Genomic DNA, 26115 nt, shown 5'->3' on the forward strand with positions numbered 1-26115 from the left:
AGTATCCTTCGTTTGCTCGCTGCTCATCGTCGTCCAACCAACAAGGCACACTAAAGGCAAAGGTACGAGTAGTACGAGCAGAGATAGGAGGTAAAAAAAAAGGCAGCCTTATTAATTCAACGCGCGTGTCGACTCAGACGACTATAAGAGAGTAAGAGAAGAGAGAGAGGGCTTGTTTCTCGTGAGTTGTTGATATGATTTAAAACAACACCGCATACAGCACACGCATCAATTAAAAAGTTTATAGTCACGTTCTCCAGCAGCCTACCTGTATGGAGTATGGAGCGATATATGAGTTGAAAATTTGTCGAAATTTTCATCGCATCGAGGCCGGTCGTCGAAGAATTCAAGAGCTAGGCACATGTATCAGCATGTCTGAGCGCTTCAGGCTACTGTTGCATTTCTACATCTAAGAGAGCAAGGTGTGGGTGGCGTGCAAGGTATATAGGTACATAGGCGCAGGCGTCCTACAGTCATTATGTTGGGTATTCTAAAAAGAAAACTTTTGACATGTACTAGTTGCTTTAATATTGCAACTACGGCCTTTTTAGTAGCATTCGAGTTTCGGTGTGCGAGTTGGTAATTTTTTTTTCTCGTGGATTTTTTTCTTCTTTTTTTTTTTACTTTGGCTGCTCCGAGAGTCGTTGTCGTTGTCATCGTTGTTTTGTTTCGGAGTCGTTGACGTCGCATGTCTCGCGTTATGTGAAATAAATTCGGAACGATTTTTAAATACCTGGTACGTACGAGTATTTTTTTTTCCTTTTCCTCAAACTGTCGGTTTTACTTTTTTTTTATGCTTTCTAAAATGCTTACGTAGTAGTAGGTAATTAAAAGGTCATTTATATTATACCTACGTATAGACTGGCAGATACTACCTTTGCGGATTTAAAACGTTGCTTAATTATACCGGTACTCGGTTTAAGATATACATACAAATACTTACGTATCCTCGCTCGTTTCTGGCAAAATATTTAATTTTACTCAAAGAATACCGTATACACGACTACTGTGTATAGGTAGGTATTCTTTCAAGTGGTACTTTACTAAGTTGGAAAATATCACAAGTGGAATCTCTCATAAGACGTACCTCACTCTACACGAAATTCGAGTACCTCATCGTCGAGATTTTATACATAACTACAAAATTTCCATCTGCCTATACTGCCTCATCACAAAAGTCGACGTAGATAGGTCCTCCTACCTCCTACGATAACGAGACTTATTTTTTTTTTTAATCTTCATCTTCGCATCTTTGTCTGGCTCAGCTCGATAATTAAATTGAACGACCTCTCGACTTTAATGGCACTGATACGGAACGATAAATTTGACATTTTCTCAACATTACGACTACGAGTAGGTATAGGTACTAAATGGATTAAAAATTATTACAACTGCGAGGCTGCTGTTGCTTGCTGCTTCTGCTAAAACTCTCGTGTGTGTTTTGTTTCCGTAATGTTGTGCGAATTGCTGTTGTACGATCGAGTATTATATGTATGTATTTGTAGAGGTAAATATACGGACGTCGTCGTGTGTCTGTGTATAAGGTATGGAGAGGTATAAGCCTTCCAGCTAGTTGGAAATGTGCAGCAGGTGTTGGTAAATTTACTCGTGAAATATGACCCCGAGCCGAATTACCATGTTAGAGTGATTTCATACGTGAAACTATCTCGTTCATTTGATTATCGCGTAGGTAACTTCACTTGCCAGGGTTTAATTTTTCATTAGATGTGTGTGTGAGTGGGGTGTTTTTTTGTGTGTTTTTTGTGAAAATGATGATGTGGCGGTTTGTGTCTTGTTGCTGGTGTGTTTAAAAATTTAAAATAATTTAGGCGAGAGTGCGGTTTTGGGAGATGGAGTTTACCCACGAGTGAATTGGTAATTTTTTTCCAAGAGTGGGATGAAAATGAAGATTTTTCCAAGTTCATTTTTTGTGATGTTTTAAGTCAGGATGTCTAACAAGACTCCCATACTATCTAACAAAATCTGAAAACTAAAAAGAAGGACCTTGCAAGGACCTTTTGGAAGTACATTATCAAAATGGAAAATCTGATCTCTCTCCCATTACTTCATTTCCACAAAATTGTCAAAAAAATTCTTTAAAAATTTATACTTGATTTTTAAAAGAAATAAAAAAATAATAATACTTACCTACCTACATGAACATCGAACAATGGAAATAATCAATCGGTTTTCATTAACAAAACATTTAATTTTTTGTTATTAATTCAATTATTTTGACGTTTGAAAAAATTAAAATTCTGAAAAATAAAGTTCAAAGGCTATAGGTGGATAAGTATGGCGAATTTGCCCACGAGAGCTTCAGGGTTGAAATTTGCAGGGAAGGTGGGTACCCTTGAGCACCTTCCGTCACGAAAGTTTCAGACCCTCAGACCCCCCCCCCCGCGTTTTTGAGAAACCCCCCTTTTATGAAATTGCAGTAGAAATTTTTTTCTCAACTCCATGTGAACCGATTTTTTCAATTTTTTAGTACATATGTTGTAAACATCCATAAGAGGTATCCCCACAAAAATTTTCACCCCCTCCCCCATATCCCCCAATCTCGTTTTTTAGCTTTGTTTGCCCGTTTTAGCAATGATCATGATTCTGCACTAAAATGGGAATAGCATTTTTAAATGTGTTTTCAACTCCCAAAAAAAAATATATTTTTTTCAAAAAAATTTTTTGGTGGGTCGTGGTCAACAATTGAAAAAACTGAAAGAGGGGGTAAAAATGAATTATGGTGTAAATTATTGTTTTTGGTAAAGGAGGTGTCGTTTCCATATGAATCGAACCCCCCGAACACGAATATGACGTCCAATTTAATGCTACCCTCAACCACACCCCTTCAGTGCCTCTGCCTTCACCTCAATTTTTACTATCATAATAAAAATTGAGCTATATAATAATATTGGTGTCGTTCTCATATGAATCAAACACCCCGAACACGATAAGACGTCTAATTCAGCTCTACCTTCATCCACACCCCTGCAGTGCATCTGCCCCCACTTCAATTTATACTATTTTTAAAAGTTTTGATATTTTTACAATGTTTGAGTCGTTTCCATATGAATCAAACCCTCTGAACACGAATATGACATCCAATTTTACGCTACCCTCATTCACACCCCTACAGTGCCACTGCCCCCACCTAAACAATACATTTTTTTGCTAACTCGATCCGATCAATCCTCGACCAATAATTACTTCAAATCAAATCAATTACTACATATTAAAGGTATGTTTCGCGAAGGTTGAAAACTCAACGACATCGCAAGGGTCAAACTTTAACATTCTCGAGGAGCTGGCTGTAGCCTGGAAGGGGATAGATGCGGGTAGATCTAAATTGGACTTGATATTCCCGTTAGGGGTGTTTGATTTACATGAAAACTACACCAAGATTATTATATAGCTCAATTTTTAATATAATAGTAAAAATTGAGGTAGGGGCAGAGGCACTAGAGGGGTGTGGTGGAGGGTAGCATTAAATGAGACGTCATATTCGTTTTTGGGGTATTTGAGTCACATGAAAATGACACCAAAACATTTTGAAAATAGCTCAACCTTAAATACAGTAAAAATTGAGGTGGAAGCAGAGGCACCGGAGGGGTGTGGATGAGGGTAGCATAAAATTTGACCTCATATTCGTGTTCGGGGTGTTTTATTCATATGAGAACGACACCAATATTATTATATAGCTCAATTTTTAGTATAATACCTACATAGTAAAAATTGAGGTGGGGGCAGAGGCACTGGAGGGGTGTGGTTGAGGGTAGCATTAAATTGGACGTCATATTCGTGTTCGGGGGGTTCGATTCATATGGAAACGACACCTCCTTTACCAAAAACAATAATTTACACCAGAATTCATTTTTACCACCTCTTTTAGTTTTTTCAATTTTTGACCACGACCCACCAAAAAATTTTTTTGAAAAAAATATATGTTTTTTGGGAGTCGAAAACACATTTAAAAATACTATTCCCATTTTTGTGCAGAATCATGATCATTGCTAAAACGGGCAAACAAGGCTAAAAAACGTCTTTGGGGTGGGGGGTGAAAATTTTTGTGGGGATACCTCTTATGGATGTTTACAACATACCCAAAAATTGTAAAAATCGGTTCACATGGGGCTGAGGAAAAAATTTCTATTGTAATTTCATAAAAGGGGGGTTTCTCAAAAACGGGGGGGGCTGAAGATTTCGTGACGGAAGGTGCTCAAGGGTGCCCACTTCCATGCAAATATCAACCCTGAAGCTCTCGGGGGCAAATTCGTCATACTTATCCACCTACAGCCATTTCGCTCAATTTCGATCAAATGACAAATTTTTGAAAGTTCTGAAAAATGAAGGATCTTCGGACAAAAAGAAGGACCCATTAGGCAAAAAGACAAACTTTTCCTGACCTTCTGGATCGGAAGGACCTGATGGGTACCTATAACATCCTATTCACTTGTCGACACAGGGTTGCCATTTTTTTACGTCGTCGTCGTAGTCGCGCTCCTTTACAGGATATGTCCATCTATATTAGCCGGTATCTAGCGTATCTAATCGTTTCTTTCAGGGTCTTGCAGGGAGAGTTGGCTGGTGAGTTTGTTGTCAACAGTTCCGATCGTTTCCTCCCTCTCGTCGATCTTCCTTGGATTTTCCCCTGTACTGCTAGCATGAAAATACCGTTTTCTCGTATTTTATGAGCTAAATACTTTAGCTTTCCGTTTTTGATGTCTTCAACTACGACTTTCCGCTCCTCTCCTATTCTTGCTAGTACTTCCTTGTTGGTAATGAAGTCCTTCCATGAGATCCGTAGTAGCCTTCGATAGCACCACATCTCAAAAGCGGATACTTTCTTCTCGCATTCTGCACTCATGGTCCATGTTTCGCAGGAATACTTCAGAACGGTCCATACGTAGCATCGCATAATTCTCTTCCTCAGATCTATACGCATCGTTCAATTTCCCAGCACATTGGCAAGGTTGTTGAAAGCGGTCTTTGCCATTCCAATCCGTGATTTAATTTCTTTATGATCTCTACCATAAACTTGAATTATCACCATTGGTTTTGGCTTGACCTCCAATCTCACGAGTAGTATCCTCTCTGATTTTGGAATTATGGCACTGATTTTATCGCTGATTCTGGTATGTATTAATATACCCACACCTTGTTCGTGTGTGTCTTTCCCAGCAAAGATCATTTCATAATTTTCATCTACCCGGTATCTACCATTTCCAGTCCATCGGGTCTCACTTATTCCTAACACGTCGATTGTCAATTTGCAATCTCCTGGCTTCTTTAATTACACTAACAAGTTGTACAATTTTATACAAAGTGCGTACATTCCAGGTTGCGACGTTGATGTTGTTCCGCCTTGTTTTAACTCCGCGTATTCTTAGCACCCTATCCGGCTGCCTTGGCGGATGAGGATCAGCCTGATGGAGACTTAGGGCCGTTGCTAAATTGATGTCCATATAATTCTAGGGAAATATAATGGTGTTGGTTTCCCGTTGCCTTCCACCATGATTTTCTGTTGGGGTTTACTCCCTTAGCCAAATTTGCCAGTTTTTAGGCGCTGGTATTCGCCTACTCACTCTGAAGCTCTTGCGCTTCCCTGGGGCTGGAACGAGTGAGTTGTTGGTGTTCTGCAGCTCTTATGCATTCTTGTTTGTAATCCGGATTTATGTAGAGGCTTGGCCTTCGACTTGCCACTCCTCCCCGTCGTTCCACCAACTGTAGAATTCTGCTTTAGCCATGTTTATCCATTCCGAGTCCATCGAACAGCAACATGTTACCACCCCGCACGACGTGGACGCGCAGAATATCCCTGGTGTTGTCTTCGCCTTCTCATCTGTCCTGGGGGACTGGCTCCTCTTGATGATCCGAGCTACTACCTAGAGACTACCTCTAGCGACAACAACCTGTGCCCTCTCTGGGCCATTTTTTTACAGGATCAAAAATTAAGCATTTCAATTTTTTCATTTTTCTAATTTTTTTGTCATTTTAAGGAATTAAAAAAATTTTTCAAGTGTGTTTCATGACCGTTAGACACCCTGTAAGTCTGAAGAGGCAAATCAAACAGAGGAGTGGGGTGTCTCAGTCACACCCTCCAGCCAAAAAAGTAAGGCGTTAAGTTGGGATATTTGCGGAAAACATGAGTTAAAAGAAACTGTATTAAGGAGATAAGAAAAATAATTGTTTTTTCACACCAACATTTTTTTGATCGAGAGGCTGCTTTGAAGATCTGGCGATGATATTTTTTCTGGAAAAAGAAGTTATTTGGTTTCGGTTTTGCCTTCTCCTTTTTGTTCCGACATTTTTTTGTGTTTTTTGATATTGAATTTTGCATTATTGCATACTTATTTGCGTTGCTGTATTTTTGTATATTTTTTGCGGTTTTTGGTTTTGTATTGTTAGTTTCATTTTGTATTATTTTTATTGTTATAAAATAAAGTGCTGACTTAGCTATACCAAGGGTAAATGAAATTTTCTACCAGAGTTCAACGGCGTGACCACATTAGCTAATTATTTCTCCAATATAATTCTATCATAAAATTAGCCATATCAAAAAATTCTACGTTGAATTTGCTATCGAACCCCGCAAACCTCAACTCTAGGGTGGTCCTTAACTACATGGCAAAAAAAATGTGCGATTTTTTCCGCTCCCACCCCCTAAAGTGGTGACCTCGGCTGAGAAAATAATTACGTACGTTTTAATTTTTTGAAATAAAAAAGTGTTAGATTAGAGTGTTATTATGGCCATGGGCCAGGGCGTATACAACTTTAGACGCGATGGTAGACCATATGGGAGAACTACAGCAATTTGTGTTTAATTCTCAGGGGAAAAGCAACATAGGAATCCTCTATGCGTGGTTAGAATCAGGTTTACATATCGACATCGAGGTTGAAAAAACCAGTACAGACCATTGGAGTATGGCAAAATTTAATCGATTAAACCATGAATTTCACCTAGTGTATTAAGTGAATCTTCTCAGGTAAGGTCCTTTTTTCCAAAATTGGTGAACTAAAGTCGTGTTTCTTGACCAGGCTAATTTAAAAAGTTCAGTACCAACCTTGCAGTAAGATGAATTCAAACTTTTTGTCAAGTACAACAAAAGCATCGTTTTTGAACATTTCAAATCATTCAACATCTCTTATTTACACTTGACAGCTTTCAATTCCCGTTTTTATCTTTTATACTTACATATATACTTTTAAGTTATATATTCGTTCGTTGGAAAATGTTTTCTCGTATGATTTTTGATCTGAAATATACCCTTATGTGTTTGATTGCGTTTTTCGTTTATGAAGACAAAAAAATAAAAACGATATAATATGAATTTTTGATTTATGATCAACTTTGCGATAAGATGAATTCTAATTTTTCGTTAAGTAGGTAGGGTGTAACAACATTGTTTTTGAACATGTTGACTCGATTCGCAACCAAGTTTTTTTTTTACAAAAAAAATGCATTCACTACATTGTCGCATTTTTTGGATTCTTTTTATTCTCCCCCAAAAAATCGAGTAAGACATGTTTTTCGACCAATTTGAGACTCGGTAATCACAATTCACGATATCACTGATACATACCTAGTAATAATTAATAATTAATCATCATTAAAAATTCACCAACTGGAGTAAGTAATTTACATCTTCTTTTGATTTTTTTCTCTTCAACTTGGAAACTTCTTGAACACCCGTTCACTCCTCCACTCCAAAGTTGTCAAATCTTGGAAACCTTTCGCCGGACTCGAGAAAGTGGATTTTAATAAATTTTTAGTCTCAATAAAGGGATTTATTTGCCGACTTTTTTGGTACTTGAAACACATTTTTGGCTCAGGTTTGTTCGTTTTTTTTCCTTCAAAATCAAACTTTCTAAAAATCTATAATTTATTTAAATTTAATGTTTAAATTCAAAAATAAACTCTTCACGTAGAAGATTAATGTTTTTTTACTTCTCGATAATTTTTTGTAATTTTCTTGTTGTTCGCGATCACAGATTAAGTACTACATAAATATTATTAAAAAATGTATAAATAAAGCAGTAAGCAACTTACGTCTTTTCGATTTTCTTTTCCAACTTGGAGGTTACTTGGACACCAGTTCTTCTTGACGTGGAACAAAAATCTTCTAGTTTCCCTTTGGATAATTTGAAAGGATTTCCTGCCGAAAGCTTCACTTTTGTTCTGATTTTGCATCGATGAGGAAAAACTTTCAAGGCTAAATTTTTCAACTTTTTCCAGCATCAAAAAATTAATTTATTCATGTTCTAATTGAAATGAACTTCAATACCTAAACGAATGCAGTTGAAGAAATTTCTTTTCTGTAAATCAATATCCTTTCTTGAGTTTGAGTTGGAGAAACACCCGACTTCATTCTCGTACTTCACCAAGTCATATTTTTCTATTCAGTTTCGATTCATTCTGAATTGAGCCAGAATTTTTTCAACTTCCTTCTGAAAACGCTTCTCATTTTCACGGCGAACTGGTTATGCAATTTTATTGACATGCATCATATTTACTGATTCGTTTGTATTCGGGTGTTTTCGACTAATTCGAAGTCGCCGAGTCCGAATCCGGCGTTGGTTTTTCGTATTGGTCACTCCTCTACTGAAAAGTTACATTTCAACTCAAAAAATACAATTACCTCGCAAAAATGAAAAAAAATGCAATATTCTTCGAACAATTTCGATTTTCTCAAGAACTACATACAAGGTGAGGGTAAATTTGGACCCCATGTTTGTGCTGAGCGACCTCAAAATAGTCAAAAATCTTGATGAAGAATTCAGTTATATTATTCTTCAACTTAAGCTTGAACGTCAAAAGTACCTGATTTGAGTAAAATAGAGTCTTACCGAGTCTTAAGCTGCTCATTTAGATTTTCTGATTTTTGGCGAATTATTGAAAATATGCTCAGGTGAAATGCCAAAAAGTGGACTAATTTCCAGCACACAAGCTAAACATTTTTTGGTAATTTTTCTTAAAATCGAATTTGGGTCATTAATTGAAAAAAAAAATCGAAACTATCAACCTATAAAGTTGAAATGCAACAGGTACAATATTATAGACCTCTTGAATCGATTGTAAATGGTTTAATATTGTTTTCAGTCGTGCTAAAGCCTGCAGCGGATTTTTGAAAAGCTAAAATTTTCATAAAATTTTACCAAATGAAGTTGAAATGCTGAAATCAATTCGTACCCTAATTTTGATGCATAAACTGAGTCGATTGGAGATGGTTTCAAACCGTTCTATAGCCTCTAGCTATATTTCAGAAATTTCAGCTTTACATTAGGTAGGTACCTACCATAAAAACTGTTGCAAATGGAAAACTGGAATTTTCTCCAAAAGGTCTATAAAAAAATTTCCAGACTACACGGCATGTTGAAATAAGATATAGGTAATGTAAATTTCAGTTACATAGAATCAATACGTAGATGTTCAAATCAAAATATCACTAAGTAAATACCAAGTAGGTACTTGGAATTTCGATAGTGATTTAAAAAAATAGAAAAATGAAGTAATAAGGGTAAACTGTAAAGAAATTATAAACAGTATCAAACATGATTTGTGTTTTTTCTTCATGTAATGTGAAATTTTGAAAATATTTCTAGATTAAAGAATCAGGATGAATGCAAATTGGAGAAGAATGCCCATAAAATTTAAATGATGTTTTTTTTAGCAGCACAACGAGTAAAGCTGAAGCTAAATCATCATCATTTCTGTACGTCAATTACTTTTCTGGCGACTATTTTACTTTTCTGGCGACTATTTTAATGCATTTTTGAGAAATTATTACGAAAAACAAAGCAACAGTTCAAAAAGTGTATCACAGTGTGACGGCGGTGATCAACACTTGATCATTTTTGATCATTTTTATAAACATTTATGCTTATGGAGCATTCAGTCATTTTTTTTTTTTTTAGCAGCAAGTACATGGACACATAGAACACAATACATTTGGAGTAAGTAATTTACTTCTTTTTTTGATTTTTTTCTCCTCAACTTGGGAAGTTCTTGAATACCAGTTCACTCCTTCACCCTAAAGTTGTCAAATCTTAGAAACCTTTTGCCGGACTCGAGAAAGTCGATAAATCTAGTAAATTTTTACTCTCAATAAAGGGATTTATTTGCCGACTTTTTAGGAACTTGAAGCACATTTTTGACTCAGGCCTGTTCGTTTTTTTTTCAATTCAAACTTTCTAAAAATCTATTAGGTATTTATTCAGATTAAAAAAAAAAAAATGTTTAAATTCAAAAAAAAACTCCTCACATAGAAGAAAAATGTTTTTTCACTTCTCGATAATTTTTTGTAACTTTTGTGTTGTTCGCGATGATTTATTTGATAAATTACCAACTTATTTTCACATATACTCGTACATAATAAAACTCGTGATATGTAATCACTAATCAATAATAATTATTGTTTCATGCTAAATTCTTTCTGTGAATGGTGTATTTATTGATCAAAGAAAGAAATAGTATGCAGTAAGCAACTTACGTCTTTTTAATTTTTTTTTTTTTTCAACTTGAAGGTTACTTGGACGCTAGTTCATCTGGACTTGGAACTAAAATGAAATAAACGGGGAATATTTCCTTATTATTATTAAGATCCAACTTTAAGGTGTGGGAGAGTCAAAAAGCGAATGAAAAGCACACCACCTTCTAGCTTCCCTTTAAAAATGCTACTATGTACAAGGCGACCTGGAAATTTGGACGCTATATTTGTGCTCAGCGACCTCGAAATGGTCAGAAATCGTAACTGAATTTGACGTCTTGAAAAACCTTCCCAGGCCAAATTATCGACTTGATACGCAACCAACATTTTTTTTCTCCAAAGATCCATACGAGTAGATATGTAAATTCAAACTCATCTTAGCTGCTCATTTCGATTTTTGGAGAATGTGCTTAGGTGAAATGCCCAAATGTGAACACATTTCCATCGCCAGCCAAACTTTAAAGTGTTAAGGTGAATTTAGAAAAATCTTTGGGTCAAAAATTATTTTAAGAAATTGAAGATCATCTGAATCGATTGAAAATGGTTTCAGATCGTTTAGAGTCGTTCTGAAATCGGAACACCATTGTGGGTACAATTTTGTAGACATTGCAATTTTCAAAAATCTGCCGAAGGCTGTAAAACTTCTCAAAATTGTTCTAAGCCGTTTCCAATCAAATCGAGAGGTCAAATATGGGATAACTACATGTAAATTTTTTTTTGGTTTATCTCCTATTTTTGATCCAAATTACGATTTTGCAAAATTCACAATCTGAAAATGCATTTCAGCGACTGAAATTCTGGCTGATAATATTTTTCTCTGACCTCTTGAATTACCTTTGTCTGGTTCCTGAATTTTTCTATGGTCGAGATAGATAATTTTAACAAACTACTTACCATTTATGACACAAGGAGTAAAATTATAGCAGTAAGTAACTTACATCTTTTTGATTTTTTTTTTCAACTTGAAGGTTACTTTGAGTTATCGGCCTACGAGCTCCGTGAGGTTAATAATGAATTCCTATCAGCAATGAAGTGCGTTCCTTTTGTTGTTATTTCCTTACCTCTCTTGAAGTGCTCACCTTAATTCGCGTAATATCTGCTCAAGGCTACGAATTCGTATCGAAGGATACCAGTTTTTCTGGACTTGGAACAGAAATGAAAAAAAAAACTGAGATTATTTTCTTATAAGATCCAACTTTAAGGGATGGGAACGTCAAAAAGCGAAGATTGACAATACAAACCACTCCACCTCCTACTTCCCGTTTGAAGGATTTCCTTCCAAAAGCTTCACTTTTGTTTCGATTTTGCATCAACGAGGAAAAACTTTCAAGGCTAAATTTTTCAGCATTTTCCAGAATGAAAAAAATAATTTTTTCATGTTCTCATTGAAATCAACCTCAATACCTCAAAGTATGTATCCACTCAAAAAGATCTCTTTCTGTGAATCCTTTCTCGAGTTTGGAGTAGAAAAACCACCAACTTTATTCTACTTCCCTTAATCACATTTTTCTATTCAGTTTTCCTGAAAAGAATGTTTTTTGGAGGAATTACTCAATTCCAACACAGAAATGGAAAAATGTTGGAAAATTTCTAGGTATCGACTCATCTCTTTTCAATTTTTTCGATCGAGCGATCCCTAAAAAAGACCTGGTGGTAATTTTTCTTCTGGAAAAAGAAATATTTGGTTTCGGTTTTGCCCTCTCCTTTTTGTTGTTCCTATTTTTATTTGTTTTTTGATATTGAATTTTGCATTATTGCATATTCGCGTTGTCGTATTATTCATTTTTTTTTTGTAATTTTTCGTGTTTTCTGGTTTCGAATTGTTTTATTTGTATCTTATTTTATATTATTTTGTTACTGTTATGAAAGAAAGTGCTGACTTAGCTATACCAAGGGTAAATGATAGTATTTGACGCGTTTCTTTAAGAACACATCGCGATGTTTCAAGTTGTGTGAGGGTCATTCCATGCCAAATAAGCGGGTTTTTGCACAACTTTATTTAAAAAATAGATCACACAAACACATTATTTCTCATGTTGTTCATCACATCAAGTAAGTAATTTAACATTACTGAAATTTGAATCATATAAAACCACGAATAGATTGGTTAATCCATCAAAACAACATAGATATTTCAACGCTTTTATTTCATTAACAACAATTTTACGCCACAATCTGTAATTCATATTGTCGTTAAGAATCGTAGGTGGATTATTAATTTTACTTGTAGGTATTGTTGTTGTTTGTCAAATTTATCTGAATTTCCCACGCGAAAAAACACCAGTTGTAAAAGAAAAAACCATTGGTAAACCAGTGGTACCTAAATCAGTGGTTTCCATTAGTGGCGTTGCTTTCCCACTGGTGATTAGTTAACACCATTGGTGGCTATCGTGGCACCAATGGTTATCCAGTGGGTCTATTTGAATCACTAGTGGTACAGTATCACTGGTGCACATTTCCCAGTGGCAATCATTTGTACCACTCATTTACCAATGGTAATTAAACATGGCATTTTTTAGAAGTACAAGTGGAGATGTATATTTTCTTTGCAATGTAATATAAATGTGCCTAACTAACATCATTGTAGGTAAGTAATTTGAAAAAGACCAAAAACAAAAAAAATTGCAACACAAAGAAATAGTTTTTGGAAGTACTTTTTTTTGTAAAGTAATTATTTTCATTAAAAAATAGCAAAATTTCCTTTGAAAAATGAAAAAAAAAAAACATTTTTGTGAATTTTTGAAAATTTTTTCAAATCTTGCCAGTTTTTATTTTCAAGTAAAAATTAGAAACTTGAAAAAAAAAAATTAATGAAAATACTTTTGACTTTTTAAAAATTGGGTTCAAATTCAAATTCAATTCAAATTCTTTATTTGTGATACATGCGGCAGCATTGCTGCCATCGTATCAAGTTAAGCATGTAAGTACATAGAATACAAATTTCAGATTGAAATATAGGGTAACAAAATTTGATTAAAACATAAAAGATGAAGATTTAAAACTATGGGTACATAAAATCTACTCCAGGTTATTTCAAAAAATTTGAACTCTTATTGATCCGGGGAGCTGAGATATTCTTCCAGGGTATAATAAGCCCTAGTTATCAGCCATTCTTTCAGGACATGTTTGAATTTTTTTGCAGTTGGCTGGTTTTTTACACTCCCTGGAATCCGATTATATACTTTTGCAGCAGATGATACAGTGCTACTCTGGAGAAGTTTTGTGCGGTGGTGGGGAGTTCTGAGGTTACCTCGTGATCTGGTACTGTATGGATGGGTAATTTTTGGAAAGGTTATAACCCCAGTATAAACCATGAGAGATATGTCCAGAATATATTGTGATATTGTAGTGAGAATTTTATTATCAACAAAGGTAGGTCTGCATGTTTGTCTTAGAGGTAGTTTATAAATTGTTCTTATCGCACGTTTTTGTAGTGTGAGTATTTGCTTGACATAAGATGCATTACCTCCCCAAAAAACTACCCCATAGGCCATTGTGGAGTGGAATAGTCCAAAATATGCAAGTCTGAGAGTTTTTTGATTTGTAATTTGGCGTAGCTGAAAGAGTAAAAAGTTTATAGATGACAAACGACTGGTTAATTTAGTGATGTATACATCCCATTTTAAATTGCATTGAACATCAACCCCTAAGAACTTTGCAGCACAAGAGACATTAGGTAGAGTTGAGAGAGTTTCTGCTACCAGGTCTGCCTCCTTGGGGGTTACATTGAAAGGCACTGTTACTGTTTTTTCCAAGTTTAAGCTCATGCAATTTGCATTAAACCAGCAGATTAAGTTTTTGAGAACATGTTCTGTTTTTTTAAGCAGTGTGTCCCAGCTACCACCTTTTAAAAACATAGTTGTATCATCTGCAAACTGGGTTAGAAGTGCATTAATGTAAGATGACAAATCGTTAACATAGAGAATAAACAATAAAGGTCCAAGTATGGAACCTTGGGGGACTCCTTTGTCTATTATTTTCTCTTCAGAAAAGGTGTAAGTCTCGTCATTTTGGATTTTGACTATTTGTACCCTATTTTCAAGGAAGGATTTCAGCCAACTGTGGATTGGACCCCTTATTCCATATTTTTCCAACTTTCCCAGTAGAATTCTGTGGTTCATGGTATCAAAAGCTTTCGATAAATCACAGAATATTGCCAATGAATTTTCACCCTCTTGGCCAGCTTGGAGAATTTTGTTCAATAAATTAAATATTGCTTTGGTGGTGTTTTTCCCACGACGGAAGCCAAATTGTGTTTCACTTAGAATGCTGTTAGCTGATAGGAATCGTATCAGTTGATTATACAACAGACGCTCAAAAATCTTTGAGAATACTGGTGTTACAGAGATGGGCCTATAGTTGTTTAAATTTGATTTTTCTCCTTTTTTATGTACAGGGGTTACAATACTTGATTTCAAGCTTTCTGGAAATTTTCCCTGATCTATGGAGTCATTAAAAAGTTCAGCAAGTATATGAGATATGTAGCGATCAGCTTGTTTGATAAGACCTACATCTAAACCATAACTATCCCTAGAGTTGGAATTTTTGAGACCTTGTATGACATTAGAGACGTCAGCTGCAGTAGCTGGTAACACAAATATTGAGGAATCATTAGCTAGAATAAGGGATAATGGGTCCAATGTTTGAGAAGAATTAACTACGTTATTCGCAACAGTTGCAAAATGTTGGCTGAATAACCTAGCCATATCAGCTGAGTTGGTATATTTGGTATCTTGGAATGTAATATGATCAATGGTTTGTTTGCATGGTTGATATGAGTTTATCTCTTCCAAAAATATGTTTTCAGTTTTCAAAATTGAGAGCGTATGGCATACATTTTGATATTGTTTTTGAACTAATTTTTTGTAATTAATTAACTTTTTTTCAATAATAAAAGCACTTTTTAATGATGTAAAATATTTTCCGACCCTTAGAATTTGGCACCTTAGGTATACCCCAACAACATAATCACATACATATAAGCAGTTTTTATTTTATTAGGGTGTAATAATCTATTATAATCATAAACACAAAAAAAAACTTGAAATTTTTCAAATTCCAGAGTGCTGAAAAGGGTATATAAACGCTTCAAACACGGCTAAAATCAACTTCCCCAGTGGCTCAGTAGGTTAGGTAGAAGGTAAGAATGCAAAGGGAACTGGGTTCGAAACCATGTTCCGCCAAGAAATTTTTTTTCATTTTTTTCATTTTTTAAAATTTTTTTAGGAAGAATCCTTTGTCCTGGGAGGGTTTATAATAGAAAAAACAATAACTGTGCTGCCGTAAATATTTTTCAAAAACGATTTTCAATTCAAAAAAACGGACAAAATACCACTGGGCACAGTTCCCAGTGGGGTTTTTACCACTGGTTCATGCCGAAAACACCAGTTGTAATACCACTGGTAATTTTCTTGGTTTTTACAACTGGTGTTTTTTCGCGTGGGTTGCATTTCCATAAGATTTTTCAATCGGTTGATTTCTGTATTTTCATCCCCATTTACGGGTTGTTCAGAATCATCGCCTTGACGTCTGCCTCTTCTGGACATTTTTAGGATTATTTTGAAATTGAATAAAAAATAAAATCTCTGCTACCACATAAAAAAGAGAATGATTCTGAACATTTTGTGAAAATTTCAAGTTTCTAAAATTTGCCGGAGGCTATAGGAATTTTTAAAAAGTTGCCGGAAGCTACAAAATGACTTGAACCCACCTGCAGACTTGATAGCGCGTTAAAATTGGAGTGCAGAGTGAATTTTGCATTTCTATCTCTGTTTGGTAGAAATTTTATGGAAATTTCGAGCACTGAAAAATCTGCAGAGGCTCCAAAACGACCAGAAAACTACCGGCAGTAGACTTTCATGCTGTTGTGGGTACTTATAGATGCGAATTTGTGTTTTCAATTTTTTGATGCTACTTTTATTTTAAAACTTCAAAAAGCTTGACATTGCTATAAACACAAATCACAATTACTAATGAAGTAGTATATGATGAAAAAAAATTCAAGTGGTTTGGATATTACACACGCACTATTTTTGCGCGTCGCTTCCCAACCCCCGATCTGAATGTGAAAATAAATTAGGTAACTATGTAGAAAAAAAAACAATATTCGTAGTAAGTACTTTTTTTCCCTCGCGATAAATACTTTATAACTAAATGGGTAATTCTCAGAAAAAGGTGAAATTCGTGTACATGGCAAATTTCTCAACGGTTTTAGCATGAATTTTTTTTTTTTTGGTCCATTCAAGAATGACCCCGCACACATTTCACACATGGTATTGAGGTTTTTAGGCCCTCCTTTCATTGGTGTACATTTGATTTTATACCCCAAATGTCCTTCGACTTGGCTGTCACACATCATGTTTTTGAAAATGAATGTTATAAAGTGTCATGAACTTCATTTTTTTTTTGGAAAAATTGACACATTCTCATTATCATAGAACATGAAGGTCTCTTATTGTGCAAATTGCAATTGCAATAAGTCTATAGGAAGCTCACAATTCACATTTGAAAACTGTCACACACTTTTTGCGCAAATTTTCGAGCAATTTTCAATTATTTTTGGTAGCTTCCCAATCCAACATTTTTTTCTGGTGAGTGGCTGCACTGGTTCACTGTTCTCATAGAAATGTTACCCCGCACCGTTCTTTTCAAAAACTACATGACAGCTCGTTCTGATCGTACTTATCTGTGAAGTTTTGATATTTCGCAAAATCTGTGTCCTTCGGCTTGGTGTTTTCATTTACGCCAATGAACCCGCCAAAACCAATAATTGAGCACGGGAAGTTATTCTACATGATAAGTACACATTTATTACGTGTTAAAAATCGAATAATGTCCAGTAGATAAGGCTAGAAACGAAAAAACGTTGAGATTGTCCTTCGGCTTGTCCAGCGCCCATTTGTCCTTCGACTTGGCCAAATTTCAGACAGCTGTACTTTTATCGCGCTAGTCGGCATATTACACGATAATACAAGCAAAATTTTACATTTTCTCCCTCCCCACACTTCACCTCTACCCCTACCAAAAAAATAAGTCCAGATTCGAACTCTGCGGCCTGAAAAACATAAATCGACATATTACACGATAATATAAGCAAAATTTGACATTTTCCCCCTCCCCACGCCTCACCCTCCACCTCCACAAAAAAATAACTCCAGATTCGAATTCTACGACCTTGAAAACATGTCAATCGACATATTACACATCGATGAGGGTCGAATTCTAATTATCGCCGTTTTAGGGGGGCCGGGGTCCACAGTGGGGGGATTGAATTGAGGCCAACACTAGAAAAGTGATCTGGGACACATATACAAATGATTCCCACTTGAAATTTTCCAAAAAAATGATTTTCGTTTTTCAAAATTATGCATATCAAAATCGACCCTTTTTCTGAGAATTACCCACAAACACATCAAAATAACACTAGATTTTAACGCAGTAAGTAACTTACATCTTTTTGATTTTTTTCCAACTTGAAGGTTACATGGATACCAGTTTTTCTGGACTTGGAACAAAAATGAAACAAACGCGGGGAATATTTTCTTGTAAGATCCAACTTCAGGGGGAAAAGCTCACTTTTGATCTGACTTGGCATCAACGTGGAAAAACATTCAAGGCTAAATTTTTCAATTTTTTCCAGCATGAAAACATTGATTTTTCATGTTCTCGTTGAAATCAACCTCAATACCTACCTGAATGTCTCCACTTGAAGAAATTTCATTCAACGAATCAATATCCTTTTTTGAGCTTGGCTTCAAGAAACGCCTACTTTATTCTACTTCCCTTGAATCACATTTCATTTTTTTCTATTCAGTTTCGATTCGTTCTGAATTGAGCCAGTATTTTTCAACTGATTGCATTCTGCAACACGTTGCAATATTTTGATTTCATCTTACAGCACGACGATACTTAATTCCTTTTCATCGAGTCGATTAGAGTTTTGAGTCTTACGAAAATAATTCTATTAAAAGGTAAACTGGCTTAAGTTAGCTGCTCGCTGTATCATAACCGATCCGTTATCATTTGTTATCGAATCCAGATTTCTTTCTAAAACGCTCCTCGTATTTACGGCAAACTGGTTATGCAATTTTAATAACATGCATCGTATTGGCTGGTTAGGTTTGTATTCGGGTGTTTTCGACTTATTCGAAATCGCCGAGTCTGAATTCGTCGTCTGTTTTTTGTATTAGTCACTCCTTCGTTGAAAAGTTACATTTCAATTCGAAAAAAAACACGTTTTTCCAAGTGGAAAAAACTGCTATATTATTCGAAAAGATTTCGATTTTCTCGAGAACGAACTACAAAGCGAGGCTAAATTTGGATGTCATATTCGTATCACTATCGAAAATATTCATCGACTCAATCTTGAACGTCAAAAGCACCGGATTCAAGTAAAAGTGAGTCTTATGATGGAAATGTAACACAAGAAATGAATTTGACGTCTTGAAAAACGTTTTCTTAGCCCAAATTATCGACTTGATACGTGACTAAAATTTTTTTTCTTCAAAGATCCACGAACTAGATTTAAAAAAAATGAAAATTCACTCATCATAGCTGCCCAAATGTCGACAAACTTCCATCACAACCTGAACTTTCAGATGTTGAAGCGAATTTCTCGATTATTGTTGACTTTTTAAAAAATCGAATTTGGGCCGAAAATGAAAAAAAAATTGAAACTTAATTACTTTAATCAACCTATAAAGCAGAAATCCATTAGGTTCAATATGTATTTTAGACCTCCTGGATCGACTGAAAATGGTTTTATCATATAAAGTCGTTCTGAAGCCTGAATTATTGCAGTAAGTAACTTCTACCTTTTTGATTTTTTTTTTTACAACTTGAAGGTTACGCACAGTGGTCTGTAAAAAAATTTAGCACGCCAAAAATCTGAAAATTGGTGTAGAGGGTATTTTTTGGTCGCTGAATCCATTTTTGGAGTCCATTTTGCCCTAAACCTAAAACTGGGTGGTGTGGAGGGGGGTAAATTTCAAAATTTTCAAAAAAATCGTGTGACATATCAAAAAACATGTTTTTAAACCTCCTGAACACGTTTATGAGGTTATTTTTACGAAATAGTTGAAGGGTAACCCAGGTGAAGGGGGGTAAACTTCAAAATTTTCAAAAAAATCGTGTGACGTATCAAAAGCATGTTTTTCTACCTCCTGAACACGTTTATGAGGTTATTTTTACGAAATAGTTGAAGGGTAACCCATGTGAAGGGGGGTAAACTTCAAAATTTTCAAAAAAATCGTGTGACGTATCAAAAAGCATGTTTTTCTACCTCCTGAACACGTTTATGAGGTTATTTTTGCGAAATAGTTGAAGGGTAGCCCAGGGGGCGGGGTCAACTTCAAAATTTTCAAAAAAATAGTATGACATATCAAAAAACATGTTTTTAAACCTCCATGAACACGTTTTTGAGGCAATTTATATGAAATAGGTGCAGGATAACCCAAGGGAGGGGGATTAACTTTAGAATTTTCAAAAAAAATTGCGTGGGCGGTATCAAAATGCATGGTTTTAAACTTCCTGAACACGTTTCTGAAGTTATTTTCACAAAATGGTCTAAGGGTAACCCAAGAGACTGGGAGAGAGAAATTCCAAAATTTTCAAAAAAATTGGGTGTGTATCAAAATGCATGTAACTTTAGGCCTATTCAATCTCCACTTTTGAAAGCAAAGTAGGCGGAGCTTTGCATGAACTGGTTTTATGATATGTACATATTAGTGTGCCTTTAACGAGTTTCCTGCTGGAATACATTGTGCTTACAAAGTGGACTGGTTCTGAGGTTTGATAGTTTTTTTAATGACGATCACCTGTATTCATTTTCAAGTTTTGATGTATTGGTGGTCTAGCATTGAACACTACATATAAAAGTAAACATTTTTACTGAATTTTTTCACGTACTTTTTGGATTATGTTAAGTTAATCAAGTCAGGTCAAAAAAAAATCATGATTAGTACCATTGAAATGTGTACTTACTTTCACATGCTATCTCCACTCCTGAAACGTAAATTTTCATTCTCAAGATAAATTTGATATTTGTCATGAGAAGTACCAATTCGTGAAACTATACAACTTCCGGCATACTTTTACCCACAAACCACTTTTTTTTCAAAAATTTGATGATTTACAGCAGTAATACATCAACTTTGGATGTATATCTCATGTTACCGCCCAATGTTGCGAGTTGTGGCAAGAATTGATAAAAGCATGTGAAAATATACATTTCAGTGATACTTTTCGTGAAAATTTTTTTTTGACCTGACTTGAGCAACCTAACATAACCCAATCAGTACACAAAAAAAAATTCAGTAAAAGCACTTACCTTTATAGTTCAATTCTCGGCCACCAGTGCATCAAAACTTGAAAATGAATACAGATTTGAAATCAGCGTTAAAAATGCTATCAAACTGTGTAAACAGTTCACTTTTTAGGTATAATGTATTCCAGCAGGAAACGCGACAAAGGTACACAATATTATCACAAAACTGGTTATTTTAAACTCCCCCCACTTTGCATAGCTCTGTAGTCAAAATACTCTTGATCAAGTCACCCAAACATGCAAAACTGAATGCTTTGGACATTTCTAGATGTGTTCCCAATATTATTTTTTGACCGTTTCGACTTTGCTTTTTTCGATTTTTGGCGTGCTAAATTTTTTTACAGACCACTGTGTTACGTGGAGACCAGCTTCTCTGGACTTGGAACAAAAAAGAAATAACGGGGAATATTTTCTTATAAGATCCAACTTTAGAGGGTGGGAGCGTCAAAAAACGAACATTGACAATAAAAACCACTCCACTTCCTACTTTCCCTTTGAATCATTTCAAAGGATTTCCTGCCAAAAGCTTCACTTTTGTTCAAATTTTTCCAGCATGAAAATTACCCGCAATACCTCACAGTATCCACTCAAAGAAACCTCTTTCTGTGCATCAATATCCTTTTTCGAGTTTGAGTTAAAGAAACGTCGACTTTGCTCAACCTCCCTTGATCACATTCTATCATTCAGTTTCGATTCATTCTGAATTGAGCCAGCATTTTTTCAACTGATTGCATTCTGCAACACGTTGTAAAATAAGCTACCTACATGAAAAGAAAAACCAAAACAGGATATTTTCTAAAATATTAATTTTTTTAAAAGGGATTTGGAACTGTATAAAAGCATTGTTTGAAAAAAAAAATTGGATGGTTTTTACAGAAAAGAGAGTTGTTCGGAGGAATTACTCAATTCCAACACAGAAATGGAAAAATGTTGGAAAATTTCTAGTTATTGATTCATCTCTCTTTTCAATTTTTTCGATCGAAGGACCGAACAGTAATTGATCAGTTTCCTTACACATCACCAAAGCACTTCGTCGAAATAACAGCTACGTATTTATTCATTCTTTTTTTAAAACCTATTCTCTTCGTTAGATAATATTGAATAGACGCATGAATATTGTAACGTATTGTCCGTCTAACATAGCTTGAGCTGAATTGTGTCATTTGCATAAGCCGAATTCCAACAAATGTTTTATGAATTTTTCCAAATTTTTTTGGTTCCCAAAATTTTTTAGAGAGTAAAAATTATTGGCTATGTTTATTTTGCATGTTTATTTATGGCTGTTTGGCTGAAAAAAGATTTATTGAAATAAATCAAGATAAAAGCTAATCAATTTGGGAAACCCTTCTGTTATTCCTTTTTGGCTTCCATAAAATGCAACTGACACAATTCAGCTCAAGCTATGTTGGACGGACAATACATATTTCTCATGTCGTTCATTACATCGAGTAAGTAATTTAATTTTACTGATATTTGTATAATTTTTTTGTTAGCCAAGTATTTAGGTACATACTTGGCTACTCGTAATAATTGGAAACCACTGAACCAGTGTTTTCCCCGCACTATGTACTGGTCAAGTTCGTTTGGTTAAATATATTGTGAAAATTGATTTTTAAAAATTTTCTGAAGGCTCCAAAAAACAGTAAGTCGAAGTTCATGGTTACTTCATTGTCTATCGAAGCCACTCTCAGTCGACTGTAAAAATACCCCGACTATTCGTCAATTTTACCAAGATTAACAGCACCAAATTTCAAAAACAAAACAATTTTCCTGATGGAAACATGAATTTCTTCACCTAGGTACCAACTAATATTACACAGGTGCCTTTCTCATACTCCGACCAAAAAAAAAAACACTTGCAAAAATGAAATATCACAAAAGGAAAAAAATATACCTACATTCAATTCATGAAAATCTGCTAGAGGCTCCAAAACTGCTCAAAACGATTCGAAACCGTTTTTAATTAATTCAGTGGGTTCAAAATGGGTTGCATACCAAATTTCAATAGTCCAGGCCCAATATGGTAAAATTTTGATTTTCGAAGTTCTTTGCCCCAGATCTTCAATATTCATTAAAAATTGAAAAATACATTTTTAGCACCTTAAATCTTGCCTCGTGGTGCATTCTGACATATTGCTTTGATTTAGCTGAATCCGATTTTAAAAAAAATTGTCTCTTTTTTTCACTAGGTTTTTTGTTTTATTTCTCTCACTAAAAAATTGTATATTTATATTTTTCAATGAAACATTGTCTCATTTTTTTTCACTAGAAAATTATCACTTTTTTTGCAACAGAAATTTTTACCTTTCTTTATTCATTATGCTCTAAATGTCAAGTCCAACTTACTACTCCTACATCATACCAATTTAAGAAAAGTCACAAAACCTTCGGCCTTCCTAAAATCCTACAGGAAATAGCTCGAAACCCTGATGTTTTTTAAAACAAAATATATTCCCATTATACATTAAGTAATATTTTTAAATACGCTCGTATTTTAAAATTTATTGTAATTTGAAAACTTTTTATTCAAATTTGAAAAAAAAATTCCCAATTTTTGTAGTTTTTTTGCATACCTACCTCGTTGAATATTTTGAACACATTTTAATTTTTGGTTCACGATTTTTTTTATTTTTCATAGATTGGTTAGTACGATTGAAAAGCTGTTTTTTTTGTTTTTGTTTTTTTTTTTTTTAAATTGATATTCAATGGAAAAGTCAAAAATGTCTCAATTTTCCAACCATCTTGATTTTTTTTCTTAAAAGTCTAAATTTTTTTCGCTTATTTATCTCGATAAAGTTAAGAAATAAAAAGATCAAAAAGCTTGATATTGCTATAAGCACAAATAACAATTACTTATGTAGTATTTGATAAAAAAAAATTTCAAGAGGTTTGAATATTACATACGCACTATTTTTGCACGTCGCTTCCCAAGTATAAAAATAAATTACCTTAATACGTACCTATCGCATGCAGGCAAGAAAAAAAATATTCGTAGTAAGTACTTTTTTCCCCTCGCGATTAATACTCGCTAACTCACACACATCAAAATGACACTAGGAAACGGCAAAACTTTTGCAACAGGGGCATAAGTTTCAGTTCTGTCATATTCATTATTATCAGCATATTCTTTAACAACCAATCTACCTTTATACTATTATCATTAGGTTCTACATTCTTTGTAAATAACCACTTGTTGTTGATGATTTTCATACCTGTAGGTACATCCTTTTTCTCAACCATCTCCCAAGTACCATTTTTATTTAGAGATTCAATATCATCATTAATTGCATTTAGCCATTTCAACTTGTCTTCACAATTTACAGCATCAGAATACGTTGTAGGTTCATTTTCTATTCCTTGAAACACAAAAAAATCATCATAAATCACAGTTTCGCCTTCAATTTGACCATTAAACATTTATCATCTTCAATTAAAAATTCTTTTCTGATATCTGTTTCAAATATTTTTCTCAAAAAATAAGCACAACTCATATTATTATGATCAGGGACATCAATTTTGACTTTAATATTTAAATTCAACAAACAATCTTTATTCATATTTTCTTTTAAATTCAACACTTCAATACCTGACTTGAAAAATCTCCAAATACTTTGGATTCTACAAATAAATCTTTTAAATTTGGTATAGGTACAAATAAATTTAGCTGCTCTTTTCAAATATTATGCTTTCGACGCATATCCCTATCTCGAATGCCAAAGTGAACCAATTTTTCTTTTTAAATTGTGAACATTTTTTTTTGATAAATTTTTTAAATCACATATTTTTATTTCAGCACTACTTTCTAAATATTTAGACAAGCTCGATACATCACAAATATCTTTATAAGAAATTTGTAAAATTTGACCATCATTTTTGATTTCATTTTCTCAACTGTTTTCAAAATTTTTAAATTTGCGCTTTCCTAATTCGTCGTTGTATTCTCTCAGAACCCACAAATTGAATGAATAGGTACACTATTCAGATTCAGGGTTGCCGCAAACTAAAATTTTCAACATTAAAAAAATCCGTTTAAAATCAGTTTTTTTTAAAAAATAGCTAGTGGAAAATGCGAAAATTTGGGTAAAAGTGCAAAAAACTTTGAACAATGGTGTCTTGAACACGTTTAAACTCAAAAAAAAAACTAGACAGCTAAGCAAAGCTTAGCTGCAAAGTGTGCGTAGCTAGCTGCCTTTTCTAAAGCTATAACCGTTATTACATCTAGGTAGTGCATAAGTGAATCAAATCAACCATGTCACAGTAATGAGAATTTTTGAAACTCTCACTGCTTCAAAATAATAATTGTTTTTCCGTGTTTTCATATTTTCCAAATTACAATAGGTATTTCAGAATAATTTATAAGCTTGTATTGCTTCTAAATTAAGAAATTTCTAGTTGTTTTTCATAGTTTGTATTGTTTTATAATTTACAAAATTTCAAATCAATTTCCCAAATTTCCTATCACTACAATTTCATAAAGTTTTCAATAAATTTTCAGAATTTTGCATTGCTGCTGAGTTAGGAAATTTGCAATCAATTTTTAGAATTCACATTGCCTCTAAGTAGTCAAATTTTGAATAATTTTTCAGAATTCTTATTGTATTTAAATTAAAAAATTTCCAATTTAATTTTCAAGTTCATGTCCACAAATTGTAAAAATTTTACTCAATTTTTGGAATTCACATTGCCTCCAATTTTTCAGAATTCTCATCTTCTTCATAAATATTACAATACTTATTTCATATAATTTTCAAGTTCACATTATCTGCAACTTACAGAACTTTTAATCAATTTTTGGAATTCTCAGCGTCTCTAAATACAAATTTTCATATTATTTTTTTTAGAATTTCCATTGTCTTCAAATTTATAAATTTTCAAACCAATTTTCAGAACTTGCTTTTTATTCTAAATCAAGAATTAAATCTTATAAAATATGTTAAGAATTTGAATTGCCTCTAAATTACCCGAAAAAAATATGGGTAATTTTTACAAAAAAATTCAACTAAATACTGGTATTTAGCACAATTAAGTACCAGATCCCATTAAATAATTTTTACTGTAATCATATAGTAAAAATTATCATTTTAATAAATTTTGCTATAGGTACCAATAGTAAAAATCATTTTGTTTTAATAATTTTTACTAAATCATGATAATAAAAATTACATGTTTCAATTGTACAAAAATTAGTTTAATTACTCATTTTGAAGTAATTTTTAAATTATAAGTAAAAAGTTGAAAATTATTCATGTCAAGGTAATTCTTACCATACTTATGGCTATAGGTAGACAAAAAATTAATGAAATGAATTTT

The 26115-nt window shown here is 33.9% G+C and overlaps 1 protein-coding gene across 1 annotated transcript in view; it reads left to right on the forward strand.

Moving 5' to 3' along the window:
- The first annotated feature begins 478 nt into the window (after nucleotides 1–478).
- The window catches only part of LOC135843923 (uncharacterized), a 222304-nt gene continuing 196667 nt past the window's right edge, over nucleotides 479–26115 (forward strand). The window contains exon 1 of the mRNA XM_065361975.1: nucleotides 479–736. The gene's annotated coding sequence lies outside the window, so the exon portion shown is untranslated. The remainder of the gene's footprint in view (nucleotides 737–26115) is intronic.

This window comes from Planococcus citri, chromosome 4 (assembly GCF_950023065.1).
Source record: "Planococcus citri chromosome 4, ihPlaCitr1.1, whole genome shotgun sequence".
Lineage (NCBI taxonomy): Eukaryota > Metazoa > Arthropoda > Insecta > Hemiptera > Pseudococcidae > Planococcus > Planococcus citri.